We start from the raw sequence: 19,235 nt of genomic DNA, 5'->3' as shown, positions 1-19,235 counted from the left end.
GTGGTAAACAACAGGACAGACACTAGTGGTAAACAACAGGACAGACACTAGTGGTATTCTAGACAGTGGTAAACAACAGGACAGACACTAGTGGTATTCTAGACCGTGGTAAACAACAGGACAGACACTAGTGGTAAACAACAGGACAGACACTAGTGGTAAACAACAGGACAGACACTAGTGGTATTCTAGACCGTGGTAAACAACAGGACAGACACTAGTGGTAAACAACAGGACAGACACTAGTGGTATTCTAGACCGTGGTAAACAACAGGACAGACACTAGTGGTAAACAACAGGACAGACACTAGTGGTAAACAACAGGACAGACACTAGTGGTAAACAACAGGACAGACACTAGTGGTAAACAACAGGACAGACACTAGTGGTAAACAACAGGACAGACACTAGTGGTATTCTAGACCGTGGTAAACAACAGGACAGACACTAGTGGTAAACAACAGGACCGACACTAGTGGTAAACAACAGGACAGACACTAGTGGTATTCTAGACCGTGGTAAACAACAGGACAGACACTAGTGGTAAACAACAGGACAGACACTAGTGGTAAACAACAGGACAGACACTAGTGGTAAACAACAGGACAGACACTAGTGGTAGACAACAGGACAGACACTAGTGGTAGACAACAGGACAGACACTAGTGGTAAACAACAGGACAGACACTAGTGGTAGACAACAGGACAGACACTAGTGGTATTCTAGACCGTGGTAAACAACAGGACAGACACTAGTGGTAAACAACAGGACAGACACTAGTGGTAAACAACAGGACAGACACTAGTGGTAAACAACAGGACAGACACTAGTGGTAAACAACAGGACAGACACTAGTGGTATTCTAGACCGTGGTAAACAACAGGACAGACACTAGTGGTAAACAACAGGACAGACACTAGTGGTAGACAACAGGACAGACACTAGTGGTAAACAACAGGACAGACACTAGTGGTAAACAACAGGACAGACACTAGTGGTAAACAACAGGACAGACACTAGTGGTAAACAACAGGACAGACACTAGTGGTAAACAACAGGACAGACACTAGTGGTAGACAACAGGACAGACACTAGTGGTAGACAACAGGACAGACACTAGTGGTAAACAACAGGACAGACACTAGTGGTATTCTAGACCGTGGTAAACAACAGGACAGACACTAGTGGTAAACAACAGGACAGACACTAGTGGTAAACAACAGGACAGACACTAGTGGTAAACAACAGGACAGACACTAGTGGTATTCTAGACCGTGGTAGACAACAGGACAGACACTAGTGGTAAACAACAGGACAGACACTAGTGGTATTCTAGACCGTGGTAAACAACAGGACAGACACTAGTGGTAAACAACAGGACAGACACTAGTGGTAGACAACAGGACAGACACTAGTGGTAAACAACAGGACAGACACTAGTGGTAAACAACAGGACAGACACTAGTGGTATTCTAGACCGTGGTAAACAACAGGACAGACACTAGTGGTATTCTACACCGTTGTAAACAACCATAAGCATCTGGAAGGATAAACACCAACTCCCTTGGCTGGCTGGGCCTTTTTATTTATTATTCAATGGCTCAGATTAGTAGTGGGAGCTGGCTTACAGCGTACACACACACAAACACACAGGGTTCCCTCTCGCTCATCGAACACAAGGTCATCGCCATGCCGACAGAGGCAGAAGGGTGAGAGTAGTGATCAACGCAGGAAGTGGAAGGAGGTAGATAGTAGTGGTGATCAACGCAGGAAGTGGAGGGAGAATGGGCAGGGAACGGCAGGAAAGGGGGAAGAAGGTAGAGGTGGGATGAGATGGAAGGAGAGGAAGAAAGATAAGGGGCTGACCCTGCTGGTTCTGGAGCGGACAACTTGTCTGAGCTGCGTAGACTATCTGGGGGAATCAGTGATTTACCTGTCTGTCTGTGATCGGCTGGTCACCAGTTAAGGCTGTACAGACTCATAGCCCTAAACTGATTGGGAAGGAGGAACTGGGTGTTTCCCTCTCCTTACTGGAAGAGACACTGGCAACAGGACAGCAGTCAGTCCTGGTGCAGCGAGGAGCAGCCAGACTGGGTAATACATGGAGGAAGACACACAGCTTTCTCTGAGGGGAAATGGCAGAGGGATCGTCAAGAATTGTGATTCCAAATCCATGAGGGGTCACCATAAGGTCAGCAGTGGTCAATAAGAACACCTGAGGATGACTGATTGGTTCAATCTAACCTCCCCGGGCCACCCTGCTAGTAGCATGACCCTGCACCTCATTGGGGTGGTCTGATTTGGTGCATCTGTGATAGTGAATGAGGTCCAGTCTAATGGCTGTAGTTATAATCCAGGACTTCCCTGATGCTAATGGAACTGAAGGAGCCCCCAGGGGATACTGGGCTTTCCTCTAGTACAGTAGCTAGCTGGTGATTCAGCACCACCTAGTACAGTAGCTAGCTGGTGATTCAGCACCACCTAGTACAGTAGCTAGCTGGTGATTCAGCACCACCTAGTAGCTGGTGATTCAGCACCACCTAGTACAGTAGCTAGCTGGTGATTCAGCACCACCTAGTACAGTAGCTAGCTGGTGATTCAGCACCACCCTAGTACAGTAGCTAGCTGGTGATTCAGCACCACCTAGTACAGTAGCTAGCTGGTGATTCAGCACCACCTTCTAGTACAGTAGCTAGCTGGTGATTCAGCACCACCTTCTAGTACAGTAGCTAGCTGGTGATTCAGCACCACCTTCTAGTACAGTAGCTAGCTGTGATTCAGCACCATTCAGCAGCTGCTGATTCAGCACCACCTTCTAGTACAGTAGCTAGCTGGTGATTCAGCACCAACATCCTTCTAGTACAGTAGCTAGCTGGTGATTCAGCACCCATCCTTCTAGTACAGTAGCTAGCTGGTGATTCAGCACCACCTTCTAGTACAGTAGCTAGCTGGTGATTCAGCACCACCTTCTAGTACAGTAGCTAGCTGGTGATTCAGCACCACCTTCTAGTACAGTAGCTAGCTGGTGATTCAGCACCACCTTCTAGTACAGTAGCTAGCTGGTGATTCAGCACCACCTTCTAGTACAGTAGCTAGCTGGTGATTCAGCACCACCTTCTAGTACAGTAGCTAGCTGGTGATTCAGCACCACCTTCTAGTACAGTAGCTAGCTGGTGATTCAGCACCACCTTCTAGTACAGTAGCTAGCTGGTGATTCAGCACCACCTAGTACAGTAGCTAGCTGGTGATTCAGCACCACCTAGTACAGTAGCTAGCTGGTGATTCAGCACCACCTTCTAGTACAGTAGCTAGCTGGTGATTCAGCACCACCTAGTACAGTAGCTAGCTGGTGATTCAGCACCACCTTCTAGTACAGTAGCTAGCTGGTGATTCAGCACCACCTTCTAGTACAGTAGCTAGCTGGTGATTCAGCACCACCTTCTAGTACAGTAGCTAGCTGGTGATTCAGCACCACCTTCTAGTACAGTAGCTAGCTGGTGATTCAGCACCACCTTCTAGTACAGTAGCTAGCTGGTGATTCAGCACCACCTTCTAGTACAGTAGCTAGCTGGTGATTCAGCACCACCTTCTAGTACAGTAGCTAGCTGGTGATTCAGCACCACCTTCTAGTACAGTAGCTAGCTGGTGATTCAGCACCACCTAGTACAGTAGCTAGCTTGTGATTCAGCACCACCTAGTACAGTAGCTAGCTGGTGATTCAGCACCACCATCTAGTACAGTAGCTAGCTGGTGATTCAGCACCACCATCCTAGTACAGTAGCTAGCTGGTGATTCAGCACCAACATCCTTCTAGTACAGTAGCTAGCTGGTGATTCAGCACCAACATCCTTCTAGTACAGTAGCTAGCTGGTGATTCAGCACCAACATCCTTCTAGTACAGTAGCTAGCTGGTGATTCAGCACCACCTTCTAGTACAGTAGCTAGCTGGTGATTCAGCACCACCTTCTAGTACAGTAGCTAGCTGGTGATTCAGCACCACCTTCTAGTACAGTAGCTAGCTGGTGATTCAGCACCAACATCCTTCTAGTACAGTAGCTAGCTGGTGATTCAGCACAACATCCTTCTAGTACAGTAGCTAGCTGGTGATTCAGCACAACATCCTTCTAGTACAGTAGCTAGCTGGTGATTCAGCACCACCTTCTAGTACAGTAGCTAGCTGGTGATTCAGCACCACCTTCTAGTACAGTAGCTAGCTGGTGATTCAGCACCACCTTCTAGTACAGTAGCTAGCTGGTGATTCAGCACCACCTTCTAGTACAGTAGCTAGCTGGTGATTCAGCACCACCTTCTAGTACAGTAGCTAGCTGGTGATTCAGCACCACCTTCTAGTACAGTAGCTAGCTGGTGATTCAGCACCACCTTCTAGTACAGTAGCTAGCTGGTGATTCAGCACCACCTTCTAGTACAGTAGCTAGCTGGTGATTCAGCACCACCTTCTAGTACAGTAGCTAGCTGGTGATTCAGCACCACCTTCTAGTACAGTAGCTAGCTGGTGATTCAGCACCACCTTCTAGTACAGTAGCTAGCTGGTGATTCAGCACCACCTTCTAGTACAGTAGCTAGCTGGTGATTCAGCACCACCTTCTAGTACAGTAGCTAGCTGGTGATTCAGCACCACCTTCTAGTACAGTAGCTAGCTGGTGATTCAGCACCACCTTCTAGTACAGTAGCTAGCTGGTGATTCAGCACCACCTTCTAGTACAGTAGCTAGCTGGTGATTCAGCACCACCTTCTAGTACAGTAGCTAGCTGGTGATTCAGCACCAACATCCTTCTAGTACAGTAGCTAGCTGGTGATTCAGCACCATCCTTCTAGTACAGTAGCTAGCTGGTGATTCAGCACCACCTTCTAGTACAGTAGCTAGCTGGTGATTCAGCACCACCTTCTAGTACAGTAGCTAGCTGGTGATTCAGCACCACCTTCTAGTACAGTAGCTAGCTGGTGATTCAGCACCACCTTCTAGTACAGTAGCTAGCTGGTGATTCAGCACCAACATCCTTCTAGTACAGTAGCTAGCTGGTGATTCAGCACCAACATCCTTCTAGTACAGTAGCTAGCTGGTGATTCAGCACCACCTTCTAGTACAGTAGCTAGCTGGTGATTCAGCACCACCTTCTAGTACAGTAGCTAGCTGGTGATTCAGCACCACCTTCTAGTACAGTAGCTAGCTGGTGATTCAGCACCACCTTCTAGTACAGTAGCTAGCTGGTGATTCAGCACCACCTTCTAGTACAGTAGCTAGCTGGTGATTCAGCACCACCTTCTAGTACAGTAGCTAGCTGGTGATTCAGCACCATCCTTCTAGTACAGTAGCTAGCTGGTGATTCAGCACCAACATCCTTCTAGTACAGTAGCTAGCTGGTGATTCAGCACCACCTTCTAGTACAGTAGCTAGCTGGTGATTCAGCACCAACATCCTTCTAGTACAGTAGCTAGCTGGTGATTCAGCACCACCTTCTAGTACAGTAGCTAGCTGGTGATTCAGCACCACCTTCTAGTACAGTAGCTAGCTGGTGATTCAGCACCACCTTCTAGTACAGTAGCTAGCTGGTGATTCAGCACCACCTTCTAGTACAGTAGCTAGCTGGTGATTCAGCACCACCTTCTAGTACAGTAGCTAGCTGGTGATTCAGCACCACCTTCTAGTACAGTAGCTAGCTGGTGATTCAGCACCACCTTCTAGTACAGTAGCTAGCTGGTGATTCAGCACCACCTAGTACAGTAGCTAGCTGGTGATTCAGCACCACCTTCTAGTACAGTAGCTAGCTGGTGATTCAGCACCACCTTCTAGTACAGTAGCTAGCTGGTGATTCAGCACCACCTTCTAGTACAGTAGCTAGCTGGTGATTCAGCACCACAAGTCTCTCTCACACCCCTCTCTCTTTCACTCATGATTTTCTGTCTTTCGTTCTCTCGCTCTCCTTCCGTCTTACAATCTTTCTTTCTCCCTCACACATCCCTGCTCTGAGCAGCAGGACTGAGACAGACAGAATGTGGGTGCAACTGGCAGCTGCGTCTCTCTCACACCATTTCATTCCAGAGATCTCTAAATCAGGTAGTGAGATGACACCTGGACTCTGTCTGGCACACCAGTGTAGAGGGGGAAGAGATAGAATGTTCAGAAGAAACAGAGGTAAAAACAACAACGTTTGAAGCAATAATTGACACGTGACAAACTCCTGTTTGTGGTTCTAATATGCTGCTCTGATAGAGGCTGAATGAAGAGGCAGAATGAAGAGGCTGAATGAAGAAAGAGTCAGAATGAAGAGGTAGAATGAAGAGGCTGAATGAAGAAAGAGTCAGAATGAAGAAAGAGGCAGAATGAAGAGGCTGAATGAAGAAAGAGGCAGAATGAAGAAAGAGGCAGAATGAAGAGGCTGAATGAAGAGGCTGAATGAAGAGGCTGAATGAAGAGGCAGAATGAAGAGGCTGAATGAAGAAAGAGGCAGAATGAAGAGGCTGAATGAAGAAAGAGGCAGAATGAAGAGGCTGAATGAAGAAAGAGGCAGAATGAAGAAAGAGGCAGAATGAAGAAAGAGGCAGAATGAAGAGGCTGAATGAAGAAAGAGGCAGAATGAAGAAAGAGGCAGAATGAAGAGGCTGAATGAAGAGGCTGAATGAAGAGGCAGAATGAAGAGGCTGAATGAAGAAAGAGGCAGAATGAAGAAAGAGGCAGAATGAAGAAAGAGGCAGAATGAAGAGGCTGAATGAAGAAAGAGGCAGAATGAAGAGGCTGAATGAAGAAAGAGGCAGAATGAAGAGGCAGAATGAAGAGGCAGAATGAAGAGGCAGAATGAAGAAAGAGTCAGAATGAAGAAAGAGTCAGAATGAAGAAAGAGGCAGAATGAAGAAAGAGGCAGAATGAAGAAAGAGGCAGAATGAAGAAAGAGTCAGAATGAAGAAAGAGGCAGAATGAAGAAAGAGGCAGAATGAAGAGGCTGAATGAAGAAAGAGTCAGAATGAAGAGGCTGAATGAAGAGGCTGAATGAAGAAAGAGTCAGAATGAAGAGGCTGAATGAAGAGGCAGAATGAAGAAAGAGGCAGAATGAAGAAAGAGTCAGAATGAAGAAAGAGGCAGAATGAAGAGGCAGAATGAAGAGGCAGAATGAAGAAAGAGTCAGAATGAAGAAAGAGTCAGAATGAAGAAAGTGTCAGAATGAAGAAAGAGTCAGAATGAAGAAAGAGGCAGAATGAAGAGGCTGAATGAAGAAAGAGTCAGAATGAAGAGGCTGAATGAAGAGGCTGAATGAAGAAAGAGTCAGAATGAAGAAAGAGGCAGAATGAAGAGGCTGAATGAAGAAAGAGTCAGAATGAAGAGTCAGAATGAAGAGGCTGAATGAAGAGGCAGAATGAAGAAAGAGTCAGAATGAAGAAAGAGGCAGAATGAAGAAAGAGTCAGAATGAAGAAAGAGGCAGAATGAAGAAAGAGGCAGAATGAAGAAAGAGGCAGAATGAAGAAAGAGGCAGAATGAAGAAAGAGGCAGAATGAAGAGGCAGAATGAAGAAAGAGGCAGAATGAAGAAAGAGGCAGAATGAAGAGGTAGAATGAAGAGGCAGAATGAAGAGGCAGAATGAAGAGGCAGAATGAAGAGGCAGAATGAAGAGGCAGAATGAAGAAAGAGTCAGAATGAAGAAAGAGTCAGAATGAAGAAAGAGTCAGAATGAAGAAAGAGTCAGAATGAAGAAAGAGGCAGAATGAAGAAAGAGGCAGAATGAAGAAAGAGGCAGAATGAAGAAAGAGGCAGAATGAAGAAAGAGTCAGAATGAAGAGGCTGAATGAAGAAAGAGTCAGAATGAAGAAAGAGGCAGAATGAAGAAAGAGTCAGAATGAAGAAAGAGTCAGAATGAAGAAAGAGTCAGAATGAAGAAAGAGTCAGAATGAAGAAAGAGTCAGAATGAAGAAAGAGGCAGAATGAAGAAAGAGGCAGAATGAAGAGGCTGAATGAAGAAAGAGTCAGAATGAAGAAAGAGGTAGAATGAAGAGGCTGAATGAAGAAAGAGTCAGAATGAAGAAAGAGGCAGAATGAAGAGGCTGAATGAAGAAAGAGTCAGAATGAAGAGGCAGAATGAAGAGGCTGAATGAAGAAAGAGTCAGAATGAAGAGGCTGAATGAAGAGGCTGAATGAAGAAAGAGGCAGAATGAAGAAAGAGGCAGAATGAAGAAAGAGGCAGAATGAAGAAAGAGGCAGAATGAAGAAAGAGTCAGAATGAAGAAAGAGGCAGAATGAAGAAAGAGGCAGAATGAAGAGGCAGAATGAAGAGGCAGAATGAAGAGGTAGAATGAAGAGGCAGAATGAAGAGGCAGAATGAAGAAAGAGTCAGAATGAAGAGGCAGAATGAAGAAAGAGTCAGAATGAAGAAAGAGGCAGAATGAAGAAAGAGTCAGAATGAAGAAAGAGGCAGAATAGGAAGATGGCGCCTATTGAGATGGCGCCTATTGAGATGGCGCCTATTGAGATGGCGCCTATTGAGATGGCGCCTATTGAGATGGCGCCTATTGAGATGGCGCCTATTGAGATGGCGCCTATTGAGATGGCGCCTATTGAGATGGCGCCTATTGAGATGGCGCCTATTGAGATGGCGCCTATTGAGATGGCGCCTATTGAGATGGCGCCTATTGAGATGGCAGCGTCGCTTCTAGTCCTTAGGAAACTGCGTAGTATTTTTTTTTTTCTAAAGTATTATTTCTTACATTGTTAGCCCAGAAAACCTTAAGTGTTGTTACATACAGTCAGTATTGAATATCAGAGAGACGTCAACTTGCCAGCACAACCAGGAATACGATCAGGAATACGACCAGGAATACGACCAGGAATACGACCAGGAATTACGACCAGGAATACGACCAGGAATACGACTTTCCCAAAGCGGATCCTTTGTCTGCACCTCCCAGGGCATTTGAACTGATTCCAGAGGCCGATCCAAAACAAAGGAGGAGGAGAGGGTGCCGGAGCGGTCTTCTAGTGAGGCTTCGGATGCGCGCACACCACCCAAAGCTTCCGAGTACATTACTCGCTAATGTCCGGTCCCTAGTTAACGAAGAAGACAAAATCAGGGCAAGAGATACTTTCCAAAGAGATATCTGGGGTTGTAACATACTCTGTTTCACCTTTTGTTCACCTGACCTAGAGTTCCTCACAATAAAATGCAGGCCGTATTAACTCCCAAGAGAACTCTACTCGGTTATCGCCACTGCCGTGTATATTCCCCGCAAGCGGATACCAAGACAGCCATCAAGGAACTTGAAAACCCATATATCCTGAGGCTGCATTTATTGTAGCTGGGGATTTTAACAAAGCTAATTCGAGAACAAGGATACCTAAATTCTATCAGCATATCGATTGCAGTACACGAGTGAGTAACACGCTTTACCACTGCTACTCTAACTTCCATGATACATACAAGGCTCTCCCCCGCCCTCCTTTTGGCTAATCTGACCATGACTCCATCTTGTTGCTCCCATCCTACAGGCATAAACTATAACAGGAAGCGCCCGTGCTTAGGTCTATCCAACGCTGGTCTGACTAATTGGATTCCACGCTTCAAGATTGTTTCGATCACGTGGACTGGGATGTTCCGGGTAGCCTCAGACAATGACATTGACGTACACGCTGACTCGGTGAGAGAGTTTATAAGAAGATGTTGTACCCACTGCAAATATTAAAACCTTCCCTAAACAGAAACCGTGAAATGATGGCAGCTTTCGCACAAAACTGAAAGCACGTACCACCGCATTTAATCATGGCAAGGAGACTGGGAAACATGGACGTATACAAACAGTGTAGTTATTCCCTCCGTAAGACAATCAAACAAGTTAAGCATCAGTATAGAGACAAAGTGGAGTCGTAATTCAACAGCTCAGACACGAGACGTATGTGGCTACAGACAATCACGGATTACAACAAAGAAAACAGCCCTGTCGCAGACGTCTTACTCCAAACAAACTAAACAACTTCTTTGCTCGCTTTGAGGACAATACAGTGCCACCGCCACGGCCCGCTACCAAAGACTGTGGGCTCTCCTTCTCCATGGCCGATGTGAGTAAAACATTTAAAAGTGTTAACCCTCGCAAGGCTGCCGGCCCAGACGCCATCCCTAGCCGCGTCCTCAGAGCATGCGCAGACCAGCTGGCTGGTGTGTTTACGGACATATTCGATCACACCCTATCCCAGTCTGCTGTCCCCACATGCTTCAAGATGGCCACCATTGTTCCTGTTCCCAAGAAAGCTAAGGTAACTGAGCTAAACGACTATCGCTCCGTAGCACTCACCTCCGTCATCATGAAGTGCTTTGAGAGACTAGTCAAGGATCATATTACCTCCACCCCACCTGATACCCTAGACCCACCACAATTTGCTTACCGCCCCAAAAGGTCCACAGATGATGCAATCGCCATCTGGACAAGAGGAATACCTATGTAAGAATGCTGTTCATTGACTACAGCTCAGCATTCAACAGCATAGTGCCCTCCAAACTCATCATAAACTTGATACCCTGGGTCTCGAACCCGATCTGTGCAACTGGGTCCTGGACTTCCTGATGGGCTGCACCCAGGTGGTGATGGTAGGAAACAACATCTCCACTCCATCGATGCTCAACACTGGAGCTCCACAAGGGTGCGTTCTCAGCCCTCTCCTGTACAACCTGTTCACCCATGACTGCGTGGCCATGCACGCCTCCAACTCAATCATCAAGTTTAGACAACACTACAGTAGTAGGCTTGATTACCAACAACGACGAGACAGCCTACAGTGTGTGGTGTGGTGTCAGGAAAATAACCTCTCACTCAATATATTAACATCCTGTTCCTTTACTAGATTGTGTGTATTAGGTTTTGTTGTGGAATATTTAGATATTACCTGTTAGATACTGCTGCACTGTCAGATCTAGAAGCATAAGCATTTAGCTACACCTACAATAACATCTGCTAACCATGTGTATGTGACCAATAACATCTGCTAACCATGTGTATGTGACCAATAACATCTGCTAACCATGTGTATGTGACCAATAACATCTGCTAACCATGTGACTGTGACCAATAACATCTGCTAACCATGTGTATGTGACCAATAACATCTGCTATCCATGTGTATGTGACCAATAACATCTGCTAACCCTGTGTATGTGACCAATAACATCTGCTATCCATGTGTATGTGACCAATAACATCTGCTAACCCTGTGTATGTGACCAATAACATCTGCTATCCATGTGTATGTGACCAATAACATCTGCTAACCATGTGTATGTGACCAATAACATCTGCTAACCACGTGTATGTGACCAATAACATCTGCTAACCATGTGTATGTGACCAATAACATCTGCTAACCATGTGACTGTGACCAATAACATCTGCTAACCATGTGTATGTGACCAATAACATCTGCGAACCCTGTGTATGTGACCAATAACATCTGCTAACCCTGTCTATGTGACCAATAACATCTGCTAACCCTGTGTATGTGACCAATAACATCTGCTAACCCTGTGTATGTGACCAATAACATCTGCTAACCCTGTGTATGTGACCAATAACATCTGCTAACCATGTGTATGTGACCAATAGCATCTGCTAACCCTGTGTATGTGACCAATAACATCTGCTAACCATGTGACTGTGACCAATAACATCTGCTAACCATGTGTATGTGACCAATAACATCTGCTATCCATGTGTATGTGACCAATAACATCTGCTAACCCTGTGTATGTGACCAATAACATCTGCTATCCATGTGTATGTGACCAATAACATCTGCTAACCCTGTGTATGTGACCAATAACATCTGCTAACCCTGTGTATGTGACCAATAACATCTGCTATCCATGTGTATGTGACCAATAACATCTGCTAACCCTGTGTATGTGACCAATAACATCTGCTAACCCTGTGTATGTGACCAATAACATCTGCTAACCCTGTGTATGTGACCAATAACATCTGCTAACCATGTGTATGTGACCAATAACATCAGCTAACCATGTGTATGTGACCAATAACATCTGCTAACCATGTGTATGTGACCAATAACATCTGCTAACCCTGTGTATGTGACCAATAGAATTTGATTTGAACGAAGAGGCTGATAATAACATGGTAACATGGAATAGATCATCAGACTGAACAAAGCACTGTTCCTGTAGAATCACTGGTCAACCAATCACCTTGCCTGCTCAGGCCCAACCCCTTCCGTTCCAACACGCCCATTCAAACTCTGGTTACGAGGCAGTGATAGTTCTCACTCATCAGAGTTGGCTGGAGAAAGCAGCATTCAGGAGCGTCGGGTTAAAAATAAACATTGGCAAGAGGCTTGTGGGGTAATTTCAGAGAACACAGGAGGAACATGTTGGTCCCCTGCCGTTGATTTCAACATGGCTGCTTTGATGAGGAGAGGAGAACCACACAATCCTTCTGCGTGGATTTCACTCTGTTATCAACTGATGTGAGACCATTCAACTAGTAGACACACAACCTGAGGGAACATACACATGACATGGGCACAGTGTGTGTGTGTGGTCTCTTACCCTCTGTGCCTTGGCTAGCTCCTCCTTCAGTCTCTCATTGGCTTTCTCTCTGATCTCCATGACTGAGGGGCTGCGGAGGCGGGACAGGCTGTCATTGGTCAGACTCAGAGAATCCTCCCCTTCCTCTCCAGACAGGAACACCCCTTCTGCTGACTCCGCCTCTGACCGGACGGGGGGTTCCAACCCCGGAACGCTGCAAGGAATCATGGGTAAACTAATGTAAGCGTATAGGAGGGTTGGCTGATTACTACAGGGATCAATCAGTCATCACTGATCAACACTATTGACTGTATGATTAGTGGTGATAATGATCCAGCTATCATTACCTGGTTGGACATTTTAAGCCTAGTAAGCATGTTTTAATGTATGAATTAGCATCCCAGTGGGCTAGTCATCAATAGTACGTTTTAAGTGTCACTGAACACTGCTTAGTGGAACCCTTGACTTGTATAGAATACATTGCCTGGTTAATACCGACTGCACTGTGTAACGAGATCCTAGCAGACATCATGGCATCATTTAAAACAGCACCTGCAAGATTTCTCTCTAGTATCTCTTTACATTGTGGTTGTCATGGGCCAGGTACTATATCTCTTTACATTGTGGTCGTTGTGGTCGTCATGTGCCAGGTAATATATCTCTTTACATTGTGGTCGTCATGGGCCAGGTAACATATATCTTTACATTGTGGTGGTCGTCATGGGCCAGGTAACATATTTCTTTACATTGTGGTCATCATGGGCCAGGTACTATATATCTTTACATTGTGGTTGTCATGGGCCAGGTACTATATATCTTTACATTGTGGTGGTCGTCATGGGCCAGGTAACATATTTCTTTACATTGTGGTCATCATGGGCCAGGTACTATATGTCTCTTTACATTGTGGTTGTCATGGGCCAGGTACTATATGTCTCTTTACATTGTGGTTGTCATGGGCCAGGTACTATATGTCTCTTTACATTGTGGTTGTCATGGGCCAGGTACTATATGTCTCTTTACATTGTGGTTGTCATGGGCCAGGTACTATATGTCTCTTTACATTGTGGTTGTCATGGGCCAGGTACTATATGTCTCTTTACATTGTGGTTGTCATGGGCCAGGTACTATATGTCTCTTTACATTGTGGTTGTCATGGGCCAGGTACTATATGTCTCTTTACATTGTGGTTGTCATGGGCCAGGTACTATATGTCTCTTTACATTGTGGTTGTCATGGGCCAGGTACTATATGTCTCTTTACCTTGTGGTTGCCATGGGCCAGGTACTATATCTCTTTACATTGTGGTTGCCATGGGCCAGGTACTATCTCTTTACATTGTGGTTGTCATGGGCCAGGTACTATAAGTCTGTTTCTCCAGGACGGTTTCTTCCTGACCTTCCATTGTGGGGTTCTGTGCTGCCCAGTAGCCTAGGGGCAGAGTAGATGGGCTGGGTGGGCAGCTGGTCGGCTCGCAGGGCGTTGGGGGGGCAGGGGCTGGAGCTGAGGGAGGGTGTACGGTACAGGGCGCTGGAAGGGGCGCTGTGACATTGGGGTCTGGTGTCGGAGGTCAATCCGTGGAGGTCAGGGGTGGTGGGTGACGCCAAGTTGACCTCATGGAAGCCTTCGAGGGGTTCGCTGGCCATAGCCCTGCAGCTTCAGTCATCATACACCTCCCTGAAGAGAGGGGAGAGAAGAGAGAGGGGAGAGAGAAGGGAGAGGGGAGAGGAGAGAGGAGAGGGGAGAGGGGAGAGGGGGAGAGATGAAAGTCAAAATAATGACTGTTTGGGGTCAAACAGAGACATCCATTCTAGACTACATTCACACAGATCTAATTCTGCTATTTCAAGCAGACTACCCACAGCAGCAACAGTATCTTTGTGTGATCCCAGGTGTGGATTATGGAGTAGCTGATTAAACACTGCCTCCCTCTTCAGCCCCAGCAGAGAGAGCAGACAGCCAGGCCACTGCTCCAGTCAATGAGGACTGAGAGGAAACAGGTCATTCAGGGGAACGTTCCAGACAGGAACAGGCCAGTCTTTCTGAGAGGAAACAGGTCATTCAGGGAATGTTCCAGACAGGAACAGGCCAGTCTCTCTGAGAGGAAACAGGTCATTCAGGGGAATGTTCCAGACAGGAACAGGCCAGTCTCTCTGAGAGGAAACAGGTCATTCAGGGGAATGTTCCAGACAGGAACGCCAGTCTCTCTGAGAGGAAACAGGTCATTCAGGGGAATGTTCCAAACAGGAACAGGCCAGTCTCTCAGACAGGAAATAGGTCATTCAGGGGAATGGTTACAGACAGTGACAGGCCAGTTTCTCCGAGAGGAAATGTAATGTGTACCTGTGAAGTTAGTGTTGAAATTCACACTGAAGGTTTAGCTAGCCTGCACAACTAGAAACTGGTTCCACCAAACTGTTTCATTCCAGAAGCTGTTTCATTCATTCATTCAGCTGAATTGAAACCAACAGATATGAACCTACCATTATGATGAATGTGTGTGTATTTAAAAGCTGATGATGTGATTGTGTGTGTAGTGGGTCTCCTCTTCAGTCAGGACAGACCTCCAACACTGACTTACTGCTGCAAGAGAAGACAGGAAGAGATGAGAGTTACTGTTGGTGAGCAGCTTGGGGAACAGCTTGTTGGGGGAACAGCTTGTTGGGGGAACAGCTTGGGGGAATATGTTGGGGGAACAGCTTCTTGGGGGAACAGCTCGTTGGGGGAACAGCTCGTTGGGGGAACAGCTCGTTGGGGGAACATGTTGGGGGAACATGTTGGGGGAACATGTTGGAGGAACAGCTTGTTGGGGGAACTTGTTGGGGGAACATGTTGGGGGAACAGCTTGTTGGGGGAACATGTTGGGGGAACATGTTGGGGGAACATGTTGGGGGAACAGCTTGGGGGAACAGCTTGGGGGAACAGCTTGGGGGAACATGTTGGGGGAATATGTTGGGGGAACAGCTTCTTGGGGGAACAGCTTCTTGGGGGAACAGCTTCTTGGGGGAACAGCTTCTTGGGGGAACAGCTCGTTGGGGGAACAGCTCGTTGGGGGAACATGTTGGAGGAACAGCTTGGGGGAACTTGTTGGAGGAACAGCTTGTTGGAGGAACAGCTTGTTGGGGGAACAGCTTGTTGGGGGAACATGTTGGGGGAACATGTTGGGGGAACAGCTTGGGGGAACAGCTTGGGGGAACAGCTTCTTGGGGGAACAGCTTCGTTGGGGGAACAGCTTCTTGGGGGAACAGCTCGTTGGGGGAACAGCTCGTTGGGGGAACAGCTCGTTGGGGGAACAGCTCGTTGGGGGAACAGCTTGGGGGAACATGTTGGAGGAACAGCTTGTTGGGGAACATGTTGGAGGAACAGCTTGTTGGGGGAACAGCTTGTTGGGGAACATGTTGGGGCAACATGTTGGGGGAACAGCTTGGGGGAACAGCTTGGGGGAACAGCTTTGTTGGGGGAACAGCTTGGGGGAACAGCTTGGGGGAACAGCTTGGGGGAACAGCTTGGGGGAACAGCTTGGGGGAACAGCTTGGGGAATATGTTGGGGGAACAGCTTCTTGGGGGAACAGCTCGTTGGGGGAACAGCTCGTTGGGGGAACATGTTGGAGGAACAGCTTGGGGGAACATGTTGGAGGAACAGCTTGTTGGGGGAACATGTTGGAGGAACAGCTTGTTGGGGGACATGTTGGGGGAACATGTTGGGGGAACAGCTTGGGGGAACAGCTTGGGGGAACAGCTTGGGGGAACAGCTTGGGGGAACATGTTGGGGGAACAGCTTGGGGGAACATGTTGGGGGAACATGTTGGGGGAACATGTTGGGGGAACATGTTGCCAGGGTTAGTTAGGTGTAACCCTTTACACTCGTACCTGTCGTCAGGTTGAAAATGACAGATTTGGACAGTAATTAGCTACCTGTACAGTAACATGCTATATACATGACCAGACCTCTGGCTTTTGGGTTTTGACTGACAGACGTTCTGAACTGGAGCACCACAACATGTTTTACAGATGAGTTGTTGTCTGAACGAGGGAAATGCTGTAAATTAAGTATTTTGAAAGATGAGACGTTGAGGATTATAATTTAATACCTCTGATGTCACAAGGAAGACAAACACCTGTCAGTCCAAATGTACATTTCACATTTCTATAATCAGACAACTCATGTTATGTTCAGTGTCAACGTTTATCATCACTATGTTTAATGTGCAGTTACCAGGTGACATGGGGTCACACCCTGGGTTGTTGTGAACAGAATGAGTCTGTTTAATGTGCAGTTACCAGGTCACATGGGGTCACACCCTGGGTTGTTGTGAACAGAATGATTCTGATGAACAGTTACCAGGTGACATGGGGTCACACCCTGGGTTGTTGTGAACAGAATGATTCTGATGAACAGTTACCAGGTGACATGGGGTCACACCCTGGGTTGTTGTGAACAGAATGAGTCTGTTTGATGTGCAGTTACCAGGTGACATGGGGTCACACCCTGGGTTGTTGTGAACAGAATGAGTCTGTTTAATGAACAGTTACCAGGTGACATGGGGTCACACCCTGGGTTGTTGTGAACAGAATGAGTCTGTTTAATGTGCAGTTACCAGGTGACATGGGGTCACACCCTGGGTTGTTGTGAACAGAATGAGTCTGTTTGATGTGCAGTTACCAGGTGACATGGGGTCACACCCTGGGTTGTTGAACAGAATGAGTCTGTTTGATGTGCAGTTACCAGGTGACATGGGGTCACACCCTGGGTTGTTGTGAACAGAATGAGTCTGTTTGATGTGCAGTTACCAGGTGACATGGGGTCACACCCTGGGTTGTTGTGAACAGAATGAGTCTGTTTGATGAACAGTTACCAGGTGACATGGGGTCACACCCTGGGTTGTTGTGAACAGAATGAGTCTGTTTGATGTGCAGTTACCAGGTGACATGGGGTCACACCCTGGGTTGTTGTGAACAGAATGAGTCTGTTTAATGAACAGTTACCAGGTGACATGGGGTCACACCCTGGGTTGTTGTGAACAGAATGAGTCTGTTTAATGTGCAGTTACCAGGTGACATGGGGTCACACCCTGGGTTGTTGTGAACAGAATGAGTCTGTTTAATGTGCAGTTACCAGGTGACATGGGGTCACACCCTGGGTTGTTGTGAACAGAATGAGTCTGTTTGATGTGCAGTTACCAGGTGACATGGGGTCACACCCTGGGTTGTTGTGAACAGAATGAGTCTGTTTGATGTGCAGTTACCAGGTGACATGGGGTCACACCCTGGGTTGTTGTGAACAGAATGAGTCTGTTTGATGAACAGTTACCAGGTGACATGGGGTCACACCCTGGGTTGTTGTGAACAGAATGAGTCTGTTTGATGTGCAGTTACCAGGTGACATGGGGTCACACCCTGGGTTGTTGTGAACAGAATGAGTCTGTTTAATGAACAGTTACCAGGTGACATGGGGTCACACCCTGGGTTGTTGTGAACAGAATGAGTCTGTTTAATGTGCAGTTACCAGGTGACATGGGGTCACACCCTGGGTTGTTGTGAACAGAATGAGTCTGTTTAATGTGCAGTTACCAGGTGACATGGGGTCACACCCTGGGTTGTTGTGAACAGAATGAGTCTGTTTGATGTGCAGTTACCAGGTGACATGGGGTCACACCCTGGGTTGTTGTGAACAGAATGAGTCTGTTTGATGTGCAGTTACCAGGTGACATGGGGTCACACCCTGGGTTGTTGTGAACAGAATGAGTCTGTTTGATGAACAGTTACCAGGTGACATGGGGTCACACCCTGGGTTGTTGTGAACAGAATGAGTCTGTTTGATGTGCAGTTACCAGGTGACATGGGGTCACACCCTGGGTTGTTGTGAACAGAATGAGTCTGTTTAATGAACAGTTACCAGGTGACATGGGGTCACACCCTGGGTTGTTGTGAACAGAATGAGTCTGTTTAATGAACAGTTACCAGGTGACATGGGGTCACACCCTGGGTTGTTGTGAACAGAATGAGTCTGTTTGATGAGCAGTTACCAGGTGACATGGGGTCACACCCTGGGTTGTTGTGAACAGAATGAGTCTGTTTGATGTGCAGTTACCAGGTGACATGGGGTCACACCCTGGGTTGTTGTGAACAGAATGAGTCTGTTTGATGAACAGTTACCAGGTGACATGGGGTCACACCCTGGGTTGTTGTGAACAGAATGAGTCTGTTTGATGTGCAGTTACCAGGTGACATGGGGTCACACCCTGGGTTGTTGTGAACAGAATGAGTCTGTTTGATGAACAGTTACCAGGTGACATGGGGTCACACCCTGGGTTGTTGTGAACAGAATGAGTCTGTTTGATGAACAGTTACCAGGTGACATGGGGTCACACCCTGGGTTGTTGTGAACAGAATGAGTCTGTTTGATGAACGGTTACCAGGTCACATGGGGTCACACCCTGGGTTGATGTGAACAGAATGAGTCTGTTTAATGTGCAGTTACCAGGTGACATGGGGTCACACCCTGGGTTGTTGTGAACAGAATGAGTCTGTTTAATGAACAGTTACCAGGTGACATGGGGTCACACCCTGGGTTGTTGTGAACAGAATGAGTCTGTTTGATGAACAGTTACCAGGTGACATGGGGTCACACCCTGGGTTGTTGTGAACAGAATGAGTCTGTTTGATGTGCAGTTACCAGGTGACATGGGGTCACACCCTGGGT

General features: G+C 46.9%; 1 pseudogene; it reads right to left on the bottom strand.

The window, feature by feature from the left end:
- The window catches only part of LOC124019769, a 110,054-nt pseudogene that overhangs the window by 46,932 nt on the left and 43,887 nt on the right, over positions 1-19,235 (bottom strand).

Source organism: Oncorhynchus gorbuscha, unplaced genomic scaffold (assembly GCF_021184085.1).
Source record: "Oncorhynchus gorbuscha isolate QuinsamMale2020 ecotype Even-year unplaced genomic scaffold, OgorEven_v1.0 Un_scaffold_675, whole genome shotgun sequence".
Taxonomy (NCBI): domain Eukaryota; kingdom Metazoa; phylum Chordata; class Actinopteri; order Salmoniformes; family Salmonidae; genus Oncorhynchus; species Oncorhynchus gorbuscha.
This window is presented reverse-complemented; position numbering and strand designations above follow the sequence as displayed.